The sequence below is a fragment of the Mus pahari genome, chromosome 5 (assembly GCF_900095145.1).
Source record: "Mus pahari chromosome 5, PAHARI_EIJ_v1.1, whole genome shotgun sequence".
NCBI classification, from domain to species: Eukaryota; Metazoa; Chordata; class Mammalia; order Rodentia; family Muridae; genus Mus; species Mus pahari.
Window position 1 is genome coordinate 20674882 of NC_034594.1, and position 13842 is coordinate 20688723.

Genomic DNA, 13842 nt, shown 5'->3' on the forward strand with positions numbered 1-13842 from the left:
CCTCCTCCTCCTCTTCTTCTTCCTCCTCTTCCTCCTCCTCCTCCTCCTCTTCCTCCTCTTCCTTCTTCTTTCTCTTGTTAGGATCTTACCATTTATCCCTAGCTAGACTGGAACTCTCTATGTAGACCAGGCTAGCCTTGAACTCACAGAGATCTTCCTGCCTCTGTCTCCCAAGTTGCTGGGATTCCTGGCATTCCCAAACCAGGCCTTGAGCATCAGAACTTGAAAGGATCATTAGACTTTATGATTGCCTTAGTTAAGTCCACCACTGCCAGCTCGGGAGGAAAGAGCTTATTTCCAATTACAGTTTGCAGTTCTTCACGAAGAGAACTCAGGGTGGGAACCTGAAGCGTGAACCTGGAGACATACTGCTTACTGGCTTGCTCTTGGCTTGCTCTGACTGCATACGTATATTATCCAGGACCACCCTTCAGGGTGGACAGCCTGCCCCTACTGCTTTGGACCCTCCCAAAGCAATAAATAATCAAAAAGATTTCCACACAGACTTGCCTATAGGCTGGTTTGATGGCGACACTTCCTTAATTAAAATCTCCTCTTTTCTGATATAACTAGGTTTGTGTTAAGTCAACAAAACCAACCAGCACATTGATCAATTCTTCCAAAGGCAGAAAATAAGATAGAGTAAACTCCTCTTTGGTCCGAAGTTCCTCTTGAGTGAATACAAAGGCGTCTGGCATGATCTTCCTTCTCCTCTGAGGCCCTCTTAAGCCGTGCGTGCGTGGCTTAATGGGATCCTAAGTTAGGCACGCCCATGGAGCGCTTGAGTGCAGGAGTTAGCATGGCTCTTACGCTGGGATGGTGGCGGCACCTGGGAGACCTTCCTGTTGGAGTGGATCTCTGCCTTTGATATGTATTTGACTTGGAATGTACAGTTTACTTTTACCATGAGTTAAGAATGCCAGAATTAAGAAACGCAAGCGAGCAATCTTCCTTCAAGAGTCCTGAGAAAAAGAATAAAATGGATGTAATTTAACACTTACCCTTTGCCCTACAAACTCATTTTGGGGCAGTTGTAGCTTTGTAAGATCATTATCCGGTGTGTTTGTTGTGTTTTATTAACTGGATACATGTATCAGAGAAGAGGGAATCTTTATTATTGTTGTTGTTGTTATTATTAAATCTATTTTTTTTTCAGGCCAGTGGTTATCCCCATTCCGGTCCACCCTCCCACAGTTCCTCATCCCATGCCTCCTCCCCTGTCTCCAGAGGATATCCCCACTCCCACCCTCCCCACCCCACCAGGCCTCCCCACTCCCTGGGGCCTCAAATCTCCTGAGGGTTAGGTTCTTCTTCCCTCACTGAGACCAGACCAGGCAGTCCTCTGCTGTCTATGTATCAGGGGCTTCCTATCAGCTGGTGTATGCTACCTGGTTGGTGGCTCAGTGTCTGGTGGTCCAGGTTAGTTGAGATTGCTGGCCTTCCTATGGGGTCACCCTCCTCCTCAGCTTCTTCCAGCCTTTCCCTAATTCAACCACAGGGGTCCTTGGTTTCTGTCCACTGATTGGGTGTAAGTAGCTGCACCTGACTCTTTCAGCTGTTCATTGGGTCTCTCTGAGGGCAGCCATGCTAGGCTGCTGTCTGTCAGCACCCCATAGCATCATCAGTAACAGTGTCAGGCCTTGGAGCCTCCGGAAGAAGGAATCCTAACTAAGAAAATGCTTCTGTGAGATTGGCCTGAAGGTAGGACTGTGACATTTTTGCTTGACTCATGATTGATGTGGGTTGTCCAGCTTCTGGGTAGGTGGTTCTGGAGAGTAAAAGGAAGCTGAGTTAGACGTGGGGAGCAAGCTTTCCGGCCTGTTTCAGTTCCTGCTTCTAGGTTTCTGCCCTGACTTCCCTGGATGGTGGAGTGTGATTGGAGAGTTGTAATGTGAAATCAACCCTCTCCTCCCCAAGTTGCTTTTGGCTATGGAGTTTTACCATAACAATAGGAACCATAACTAAGACACCCAGTTATATACATGATTAAATTAACGTAGCTAACTCAAACACTTTGAGGACCTCAGTTTGCTCTTCTTCATCTGGAGGATGGGTCGATTGTGCCCGAGTATCCACTCTTGGCTTTTATTTTTATTAGATACTATTTATGCAGCCTGGAAATTGAAGTTCTAAGAGTTACCTTCTTTGCTGTCAAAAAGACCTTGAGACTTCAAAAAAAATATTTTATTTCATTTCTTTAAAGTTACACGTATGTGTGTGTATCCGTGTGGGGCTAAGTGCACGCGAACACAGTGTGCTCTGAGACAAGGAGAGGGAGTAGGATTTCCCTGGAGCTGGAGTTGACTTGACATGGGTGGGGGGAACTGAACGTGGGACCTCTGTGAGAGCCATATGCACTCTTACCTGCGGAGCTGAGTCATCTCTCCAGCCCTGGACCTTGAGACTTCTGTTATGAGTGTGGAAGTCTTCATGCTTTTCTCGGAATGTTTTTGCTCCTACCCTTTCACCTGTAGGAATAGGACGAGCTGATATAAACAAGGTGGAAGATATCATCAGGGTTAATTGTTAGCAATTCCTCTAGGCCCCGCCCAACAGCTACCTAGCAACAGCCTTCTCTCTCCGCCTACCAGGTACAAGCCAGGAGCCCTGCTATAAGATGACTGTTCTCACCTTGCTGGTGGTCTAGTGCTTAGGGTTCTGTGCTCTCGTGGTCTCTGCTATGTCTCTCTCTCTCCCTTCCTCCCTTTTTGCCTCCTCCCCTTCTCCTCGCTCCCCTGTCTTCTCCACTATACCGCACCAGTTTTATAAAACACAACATTAATAATGTGGGTTGCTTGTTTCTACCATCGCTAACATGATTATTATTTGCAGTGCTAGATTTAAAAGGATATTTTTGCAAAGCATTGTTTTCTATCCCCCAATAGGGGGGCCTCTAGATATCCTGCCTATACCGTGGATTTGGGTGGGAGCGCTGTCCAGTACTGTGGGGATGGAGTCGTGCTGGGAGATTAGCTGGGGTCAAGACCTGGTGCTTGTCTCTGGAGAGGCCAAGACCTCACTCTCTCCTACGTGGCCCCCTAAACAGCACCCAGCAATAGACCATAATTTCTTGCTCCTGCCTGAGATCTACCTCTCCTACTTTGTGAAGGTGGCTTGTGAATGAGAGATCAAGTATGTTTCAGGGAGTTAATGAGGCATTTCTACAAGAACAGAAACTACTACTAGAGCAGTTCCACAAACTGGAAAAAAAAAAAAAGACAGTCAATGCTTTCCATCACTTGTCTTTGAAACAACTCATGGAAAGTTAAAAACAAAACCAACCAAACAAACAAAAAGCCAAACCAAGGCCCCCCTAAAACAAGCCATCCATTTAATCCTCCTTAGAGTCAAGAAGAGTTCTTTGGGGGTGGGAGTGGAGATCTTATGTCCCACTCATTTAAAACCCTCCCTTTCTCTTTAATGGGACCATGGTTGGGTTTTAACCAGCATCCAGTGGATGGGGTGAAATCTTGCCTGCGAAACTGTTTACAACTTCTTCATGTACAGCCAGCATCACTTTAAAATGTGTTCTCGGCTGGAAGCATGTCATTCTAGCGAGTCACACACACACACACACACACACACACACACACACTCACACAAATAAGGAAACTCAGAGTTTCCTAGGCCACTTCCCCATATGGCAAGGATGTACGCACAAAATACCATGAGTAGGATGCTCCCCATGAGGAGGGAAAGGTGTGTCCTCCACCACCCAATTAGAGTGAGTGACATAGGCCAGTTAGGAAACCACAAGCAGGAGCCTATAAATCCCTGTGGGGGCTGCTGGGACGTCACAGAAGGTGAAAGTCTGGCCCAGCAGCCTTCCCCAGCCAGGCAAGAAGCAACAAGGTTCAAGAATACACTGCTCCAGGTAAGAAGGTGGGAAAGAGGCAGGGAGAGACACCAGGGAGCCAATCAGAACATCAGCTCTGCTTTTAATGGGTCCTCAGGTAACCCTCTATGAGTCTCCTAGCTTCTTCTGGGTGAGCGGTCTCCTCAGTGAGTGGCTATACCTGTGTGGAGGTTACTTTATTCCTTGGTCATTCTCTACTTCGTTTTCTCTGTTAGGAAAAAAAAAAAAAAAAAAAAAAGGCGGGGGGAGGACTAGATCACAGAGCTGCTATTGAATGTCCACAGATCCAGGTAGCAGGAGACAGACAAGCATCTAGAATTCACCTGGAGGAAGGGAGTGGGCTGGGTTCTTACCTTGGGAGGCTGAGCATCCCGGACAGAGTGCAGAGCACGTTGGAAGGTTTTGGGGACTTTCCTAGGGTGACTTTTTTTTTTAAATGTACCTGATGCCTCTCAGAAACCATAGCTTCCAGGCAGACTGGGCAGCACTCTAAGACCTGCCTGGCACACACAGTTATTAGATAAATGCTCTGTTGTTTTTCCTCCCCTGCTACTTAAAGTCACTTCTCTTCAGTCCCCTGCTCCCTTTTGAAACCCCTTTTTCCCTTCTTATATGTCTCTGACCTCAGCCTCCTTACATGGGGTGATCTTGGCCGGAACTTCTCTCTGGGTTTCCTGCTGTGTAAATAGAGGCAGAAGACTGGCCTGTCCTTCCCAGTCCCTGCTTGCAGTGGGATGTTGCTGGCTTCCTTCCGTGTTCCATATCGGCTTCCATCAACCTCACCCTCCTCTAGCTCTGCCTTACCTGGAGGCTTGCTCTCCGGGATCGGGATCAGCGTCTTGTTCCTACAGGCATAAGTGCAGAAGAATGTCTTCCCCGAGGCCCCTCTGAGCCTCACCTGTCTCAATGCATTCTTTTCCTTCTCTTAGTTGAGAGTGCTGCGGGGATGGACTCTCCCTCGTGTGCCTCAGGTTGGCCTGGGGCTTCCCGGAGCCATTCTCATTCCCAGCTCACCCTCAAATCCAATTGTTTTGACAGCGAGAACGGAGCGATCACGTGATCACGTCCCTCCTCCCATACCCCAGGATAGCAGCGCGCCCGCTTCTAGCGACAGATGCGGGTGCTTTCTCATGAACTTCCGACTACTATGTTTATCAGGTCTTCCAACTTGGCCTTTACCATATCTGCCTACGACACGCATTGCTTGGCCCACACAGATTTTTTTTTTTTTTTCAGATTCAGTAGATGTGGGCGTGTGCCCAAGGACTCGATCACAGACTGGAACTGCTTGTATGGGAAGAGCCCGTTTGGAGAACTATTTTCTTAGGAGATATGATGAGGCTCATGCTCATTAGCGAGCCCAGGAGGGAGGGGGTTATCTGGGGACAAGGAACTTGTGAGATCACCGCTTCTTGCATCTCCCGGGAGTCTTGTAAACACGCAGGTGATTTTTATTCCTGAGAGTTGATACGGGGTCTGGGTATCTGCTTTCCTCACACTTAAGTTGTGAGCAACTGAGCTTTCAAGAGTCAGGGAAGAGAACTTCCTTGGGAGTGAGGAATGAGTAAATGTGTAGCATTGGGTCAGTGTTGAATGTTCGAGAGGTCGTAGTCATCAGATGTTTTACATTTGTGTAACAGGCGGGACTGTAGAATGAGACCCACTGATTCATGCCCTATAGAATCCCCTCTTATTGAGTAAGGCTGGGATAGATAAACAGAAGGATACTTACAGACATGCTACTTTATACAGTACTACTAGTACTACATAGTATTATATAGTACTTATAGTGTACTACCTTATGGAGTAAGGATAAAGGATTTTTGTGGGTCACTTCAGGTTCAGTTAGCTAAGCTAAAGGAAGAGCAGCAGGTTGGTGGACCCCACGTCAGAGCCTCACTCTTTGTGAGCGGGTCTGGAGGTTAGAGTCAAAGAGATTGGAAGCAGTGTCAGATAGGCTGCTGGCCTTGGAGAGAGGCTTCAGGCTCAAGACTCGGTGGTCTTTGACATCTGGCCTTCAGCTGATAAAATAGAAGGGACTTCACTACTGCAATCATAACCGTCGTCGTGTAAACTTGGGAAAGGATCGGAGGCTCAGAAGGGAACATAGCCCGGTTGAGCCTTGGCTATAAGCCAGGGAGGACTCTGAGCAGAGAGACCATCTAAGATGAGCTTAGACATTGGACCACAGCAGGCAAGGCTAAACTGCTGACTGGTTTTGCTTTCACTGCAATAGGAAACAAATCTTCCTCTTGGCTGTGTGCACTAACCCAAGAAACAATGTAGCAGGACCTACAATACCAAAGCTTAACACAGTATCTCTATCAGTCATTTCTTGCTCCTGTTAGCCTATGTTTGGCCAACTGTGCCAGATCTTGGTGATTCCTCCTAACTTCTGGCCTTCAAGGCCATTTTAAAAGCAGGGTCTGCAGAGAACATCTGCTTAATTAATATTGTTTAGATGTTCCTTCTCTCTGTCCCTCCCTCTCCCTCTCTCTGTGTCTCTATATCTCTGTCTTTGTCTCTCTGTGTCTCTCTGTCTCTCTCTCTCTCTCTTCCTCTCTCTCTCTGTCTCCCCCCTCCTCTTCTCTTTGTGTCTGTCTCTTTCTCCCTCTCTGTGTGTCTCTGTCTTTCTCTCTTTCCCTCTTTCTGTGTCTCTGTCTTTCAGTGTGTGTGTGTGTGCTTGCGTGTACACAAGGCTTGCTACAGGATATTCAGTGCTTGCTACGAAACTTCCTCTCTGTTCTAAGGAAGTGGTTTTCAAAGTGTACTCCCTGGACTCGTGGCTACAGCATCATTTGGGAACTTACTAGACATGTAAGCACTTGTGTCTTCACTCATGTCCACTGAAACAGTCAAAGCAGGAAGAGATGTATGGACTGGCAGCTGGGGTTTAGACCTCACCTAAATGAACCTGGGTCTACTGTATCAACCGTGTCCTGTTGCTCCGTTATGTTAGCTGGAGTGGCTGGGAGGGAAATCCTGGACATAAGATTCCAGATTGCAAGCTCCCTAGGGATGTTCTTAGGAACATGGTGGTGCTTTTGTCTTACAGCTGAGAGAAGCTAGAGGGTTCAGCATGAGAAGGGAATGTAGCCTTTTGAGCAGAGCAAGGGTTTTGGAGCCCATGGAAAACAATGAGTCTGGGGTGGCTTCCAGTTAAAGATTACATTTTCTCATGGCAAAGGATTTTCCCACACAGTATAGATAAAAAGTTCTTGGATTCCAAGTGTGTGTGTGTGTGTGTATACATATGTGTGTATGTATGTATGTGTGTGTGAATGTGTATATGAGTGTGTATGCATGTGTGTGTATATATGTGATTGTGTCTTCATGTGTGTATATGTGTATATGAGTGTGTGCATATGTGTGTATGTATGTGTGTCTGCATGTGTGTATATGAGTGTGTATGTATGTATGTGAGTGTGTGGTGATTGTGTGCTTACTTTATTTTTTCTTATGGATAATCATCATATAGGGCTCAGTGACCCTCAGAGGAAAAGGCCATTTTAGCTGTTGTTCTTGGTGACTCTTAGATGATAGGGCATTCTAGGTGGGCATAATTTCTGGAGAGTGGGATATAATCTTTCAAAGCATGAAAAGAGAAGTCCTATCTGTGCTGACATCCTAACAGTTGTAGAAGAAAATAGTCCTACTATATATAGATGCAGTATAGAGAAACTTTAGTATAGAGAAACTGCCCCTTGTGTACTTATTCACTGCCCCTTGTATACTTATTCACTGTTGTAAGAAAAATCTCATTTTCTTTCCACGTCTCCTATCCACAGAGGAGCAAGTTCAGCCTGCTATTATGTATTTATTGCCTCTGTCTTAGATGCCTCAAGTTATTCTCTTGGGCTCATCAGATTCCTCAGGGTAGATGCACAATCTAGTTCTTCTGTCTGTCCCTTCTAGCCTTCTAGGATCATTCCTGATGAATGATCGGAAGTGTTCTAGATGTGTGTATGCTGAATTGGGGGTTACTCATCGGCTTCCTCAGAGCTTTGTGTATATCTGCCTGGTCCTAGAGTCACTACTACTGGGATCCATGGTTGGGAAACACCATAGCCTAATGCCTAAGGTATGTGACAGCCAATGTTCTGACCAATGTGTCCTCTGTCCTCCAGTCCTCTGCATTTGGCCAAACTTTTTTTTTTTTTCCACTCTCTGGTTCAGAATGTCTAGGCAACAGTCAAAATCATCAGTAACCAGTGGGGGACCCACCCCAAATGATCTGAATGGATCCTGCCACATCTGTCACTGGACTGTGGGGGTGGCTGGGGGCACCAAGAAAACTGGAACACTGGTGAGTGGAGTTCAGGACCTTGGCAAAGTAGATTGGGCAATTGGGAAACGATAAGTAGAACTTGCCCTGGTTCCTTCTCTGGCTTCTCCTTCCAACTGCAGCCCCAACTGGGACAATCCCTTTCCCATTGGCGGCCCCAGCCCAGCCCTTAGCTTGCCTAATGTACAGGGGGAAGGTCGAAACTCTCTCTGTTAAGTGAGGCCAGCAGCAAGCAGACTTCTAAAAACCCAGTGTTCCTTCTGCTGACGCTCCACGTCATTATTGCCTTTCTTTTCTGTCATCTCCACCCTACTAAGAGCACCAAGGTTCCCACGCAGACCCACTTGTGATGAATCAAAGTTCTTCTGCTTCCGGCTTCTTAAAAAGAATCGAAATTCTACTCTGAGCCGGGCCTGGTGGTGCAGGCCTTTAATCCCAGCACTCGGGAGGCAGAGGCAGGCGGATTTCTGAGTTCGAGGCCAGCCTGGTCTACCAAGTGAGTTCCAGGACAGCCAGGGCTATACAGAGAAACCCTGTCTCGAAAAACCAAAAAAAAAAAAAAAAAAAAAAAAAAAAGAAAAAGAAATTCTACTCTGCTTGGCTTTCAGGTTTCAAACACAGGTTAGGTCTATCTATCTCCTTCATCTGGTATACCTCTTTCCCAGTTTTCTCAGACTCCAAAGGACCTTTCTCTTCTGTTTGTGTCTTCCTACTGGAAAGGAGTTTCCTCCATGTCTTACCTATATCCTTCCATCCTTTCTGAGCAATGTGCTGTGCATGTACTCCTAGGATCATCTTGGACTAGCAATAAAGACACTCTGGAAAGCAATCACAGTATTGCCTTCAGGAACCATAGGCCCTGCTCCATCTTACAGAAAAGAGCTCGAAGTAGAGTGTTCTCTGTGACCCAAGATTGTTGTGTGCCCCTCCCCCCCCGACCTCAGTGTTCATGTTGGGACACTAACGTGGAGGGCAATGCTTGTGTCTGTTCTTCCGGGCCCCAGACGGTTTTTTGCTTTTTTTTTTTTTTTTTTTTTTTTTTTTTTTTTTTTTTTGCAGTAGTCTTAGTTCTTTTCTTGTTACAGGCACTCACCTATAATGCAGTATGCATTTTCTCCCACCAACCATTTAATTTTCTACCACCGATCAGTCCCCCTTCTATCTTCCAAGAGCTCAAACATGGTCAGCCTGTGTTCCACTCTGACCCTACCAGCCCCTTGGAACTGGCTTTTGAATGAGCACTTACCCTTTGTTCCATGAAAAACTACACTAAAATGTGGCCGCTTGTCACTTTGTTGTTTCAACTCATACATCACATAGACCATACACTTGAGAAAAGCCAGACAATTCCTCTCTGCTGTGTATTTCACCCATGTTCCAACAGTGGTTATCAGTAAATGAATGGGCATGTTTGTGGAGTCTAAGATGACTGACCTCACATGGGTGGTATCCTTGAGGGGGTTGGAGAGGTTGCTGACACCTCAGCCAAGACCCCTTCCACATGGCCTCCCTGGGGACAACCAGGCTGCTTCTATGGGTGACTGGGTTTCTGTGAGGGAACCAGATGGAAACTGTTTAGGTCTCTCTGACATAGCTGAGGAATTCACACACAGTGAACTCACTTCTGCTGCATTCTTTTGGCCGCGCCTGAGTTACTAGCCTGTCCACATTCAAGGGAGGTGAGCTGGATTCCTCCTCCTGATAGGAGGTTGATGGTAACCCTATGGAAGGCTGAGGAATGGAAGACATGACTGTGGTCATCTATAGTGGCTAACCCACTCTGCAAAAGGAGCCGCTCTTACGTATAGAGAGAGAGACTATCAGAGGGAGGCCGCCAAGGTTCTGCTGTGAGCAAACACACAGACCGATGGCCCCTTCAGTTCTTACAATCTTTCTGGCCTTGTCGGTTCTGTCATATTTTAGGTGGACAAGTTTAATGGGTGACTGGTTATTTGGATGTTTGTGTTTGTTTCCTGTATTCAGGTTACAGCAGTTGGGAGGTGTGTTATGTGTGCTAGCAGTCAGACTTCAGCCCCAATGCAAACAGAATACCCAGTCACCTAGAAGTTGGCCAACAGTGGCAGAATTCTAATGCCCAGGACTTCAAACAGCCCTGTGGGTTGGTTCTGTTCTCTGCTGGCTAAGGGGCTTGGAGCAAAGGAGCCGGATTGGTATACATTGTCTGAGGAAGACCCACTGACTTGGGTCTTCAGAAATGGAAGTTGTAAGTCAGACAAAGACCTGTGCTCAAATCCAGATCAACTTCGAATCCCAGATGTTTATACTTGGCAGTGAGGTCTCATCAGCGCAGCCTTTGTATTTTAGAGCTGAAGAAACTGCGGCTCAGATTGTGTAACTGACTTTGGGGTTGCCCAAGATCACACAGCTAGGAAATGGCCACATGAAGACAGAGCCCAGTTCCGATCCCCATTAGCCGTGTTTAAGGACTCCATCACTAAGGGGTCAATCTGAAAGAAGGTACCAGAAAGCTTAGAATTCGAGACCAGCTTTATGGATGTGTACATATCTGTCTCTGTGAACCTAAGATCATGTTTGTATGTTAACATATTCTATAATTTGGATCTATGCCTTTGGACTTACTGATTCCACTAGGCAACACTAGAAACATTTCTAGCATCGTAACTGGTGTTAGCTCGGTTTCTAACTATGATGCCAGAAAATTACAGGCTGTGGGGTAGAACCTAACCAGGAACCGGGCAGAATGGCAAAGGGTGGACTCTGATGCTTTCCTTACATCTGCCAGCTTCACGTCCTTGCCATGTTACTAGACCCCCTCAACCACCAGCGTTCAGAGAGTGCTAGTGAGCCCGGCCATGTGTTGAACACTTCCTCTTTTCCAGCGCTGTGGTGAATTCTTCATGTGACATGTCTGTCATTCTACCATGTTGGATCCCTTTTACAGACGAGGGAATGAGCCACCTACGTTCTGTCCCATGTACTTTTTCACTATATTTTTCTGAAGAGTCCCACTGAGGTCCAGTACTACCAACCAGTGTGAACAAGCTTCCTGCCAATGACTCTAGATAGCAGTATCTGACTAACGAATGTCATTTAGAGGTGGGCAAACTTGGGCTCTGAGCTGACAGAAAAGTTTCACATTATGAATTCGTCTCAAAACGGAAAATGCCCATCTTTAATGGGACAAACTTCACCATCTACGGGTGATACTGATGGAACAAGTTGTCAAGGAAGCATTTCTGTATTCCTAGGCTTCTCCAGAGTGTGTGTGTGTGTGTGTGTGTGTGTGTGTGTGTGTGTGTGTGGTGGGGTGGGGGGGTCTGATTAAGGAATGGCCAACTTTCCTTCTGACATGATTATGCAATCACGAGCAGCACCCTTGTGCAGCTTGGAGGCAGAATTGCCTGTAATCTGGGCAAAAGAAACAAGTTGCTCTCTTTTCTACAGAGTAGCAATGATTTTTGAACAGCCCATCAAGGGCTCTGCCTCTAGCCAGAGCCCTTGCCAATGAAAGCTGCTGCCATCCCTTTATACATTGCTCCCCGCTCACACCAATGGTCCTCCCTTCCCTTCGCTGCCTAAAGTTCAGAGATTTCCTGCCTGAGATCTTGTTGATGCGACTGTTTTCTTACCAGCTGGAGAATGCTTTGGAAGGTGTGCATGAGGCATGTGTGTGTTTTCAGGGTTTTGTTTACCACACTGAATGTGACTAAGCAGTAGGCGCTTGAGCCAATAGCTAATCAACATGACTAACAGTAAATACTGTCATCTCATTCTGTTCTGTCTGACTCAGAAGGGTAACAGCTGCCCAACAGCCTTCAGGCATCAAAACGAAGATAATCACAAACTTAAGCTCATTCTCTCAGGTTAAGTCAGTCCTGACACATTCGGTACAGGATAGGATTTAAAATTTTTTTTTTAATTGATCCTTAAAAAGAATTTCACATGGTTACTCACCGCTGGTTTCACTCAAAAGATTTCTATAGCCCTCTCTCAACTTCAGGCTTCGTTTTTATAACCCAGGGAGTCTAATTAGTGCTGTCTGTGTGTGTATGGTATAGAGCCACTCACCAGGGCATGAGAGACCTACCAGGGACCAAATCTCAAAAGAAACCTGACCCTCTATCTCAGTAGCCAATAGCTGTCAGTGGCTCATCATCCAGGAGCAGGGCTTCCAGAATCCCTCTGCCAGGCGTGCTGACACAGTGACTGGCTTGAACTTCTGCAGGTCTCTTGTAGGCAGCCACAGATGCTACTGCATTCATGAAGGTAATGTTCCAGTCGGGTCCAGAAGTCACAATTATGCAGCAGGCTTCACTGACCTTGTGCTCTTACAAACTTTTCTTCTCTCTTCTCAAGATGTTCCCGGAGCCTTTTGTGGAGGGGGTTGAGATAGATGTCCTATTTAGGGATGTGTGAGCACTCCACAGTGCACTTTGATAAGCTATCTCCTCAGCAACTGCTACCTACCCTGAAGAAGTTTCTGTGGTGAGGGTTGAGAGCTGCCTAATCTATGGCTGGAAACTTAAGTATCTAGAAGGCAGTTTGCCGCCGCCCATTTAGCAAAGCAGTGACCATAGGTCATCCCGTAGCATAATGGTTCTTCAGCCACTGGCTTGCATTCCCTTATTTCTATCAATCCATTGAGACATATTTATTCTTATATGTATTCTGACATATTTAGAGGTTTGATGATACCTATATTTTTTAGTTGTTATATTTTTTCTGTATATAGAATTTTACAGTGTACACAGAAGGGGAGAGAGAGAGAGAGAGAGAGAGAGAGAGAGAGAGAGAGAGAGAGAGAGAGAACATTAATTAGTCTAGGTGAAATATATTATTTTTTATTTTCATTTTTATTTTTATTTATTTATCTATTTTATTTTTGAGACAGGGTTTCTCTGTGTAGCCCTGGCTGTCCTGGAACTCACTCTGTAGACCAGGCTGGCCTCGAACTCAGAGATCTGCCTGCCTTTGCCTCCCAAGAGCTGGGATGAAAGGTGTGAACCACCACTGCTGGGCTGATGAAATATATTCTGTAGTGCCCCATACTGTGTTTTTTTTTTCTTTTCTTCAGTCTACAGTCCTTTTGTAGCTTATAAAAGTTAGACTGAGAGATGATGTAATCATGTACATGCTCTTAGGCTGTCTGCATTCTCCATATGCAGAGGTCAGGACACAAACGGCTGATCAGAGGTACAGTTGACCAGTCTCCCAGGCCTGGGTGAGTACCAAAGGAAGAAGATGCCTGTCTGCTCTGGGCTGGGTCATCTGAGCCTTTTACTTTACCACATCTTTTCTCTTTTTTTGCCCTGTCTTCACACATGCTCCTCATTTTCATATCCCCTGCCCCAGTGCTTGGAATGAGCCAGTCTTGAGGTTTCCTCTGGGCAGCAAGGTCTACTCAGACTCCAGGAGAGAAATCAAGTCGCCAGTGATTTGGAGACGTGTTTAAAGAAATTAGGGCAGGGAGTGTGTTTGGCTGGGAGCTGGAGCAGATGATTTCTTCCCCTCTCTGGGCCTGCCAAGGACTCCCTGTTTCCTACACTACAATGATTTTGGCTCCAGCCTTCCATGAGGTTTTGATTATTGAAAACTGTCACTTTTAAGTGCCTGTGATTTGCTTGCCTGAAGCCACTTCTGGGGAGAGTCACATTGAAGCACTTGTTTTTGCTGAAGTCGAGAGAGAGAGAGAGAGAGAGAGAGAGAGAGAGAGAGAGAG

The 13842-nt window shown here is 46.3% G+C and overlaps 1 protein-coding gene and 1 long non-coding RNA gene across 3 annotated transcripts in view; one reads left to right on the forward strand and one right to left on the reverse strand.

Moving 5' to 3' along the window:
- Positions 1–128: 128 nt before the first annotated feature.
- On the reverse strand, positions 129–4767 carry LOC115064044. The gene is made up of 3 exons (XR_003843901.1): positions 4661–4767; positions 2365–2468; positions 129–962 (listed from the first exon to the last, which is right to left on the reverse strand). It is a non-coding gene; the product is annotated as an uncharacterized LOC115064044 (long non-coding RNA).
- The window catches only part of Il1r2 (interleukin 1 receptor type 2), a 41714-nt gene continuing 31640 nt past the window's right edge, over positions 3769–13842 (forward strand). For both annotated transcript variants that reach the window (XM_029539097.1, XM_021199124.2), the window contains exon 1: positions 3769–3874. The gene's annotated coding sequence lies outside the window, so the exon portion shown is untranslated. The remainder of the gene's footprint in view (positions 3875–13842) is intronic.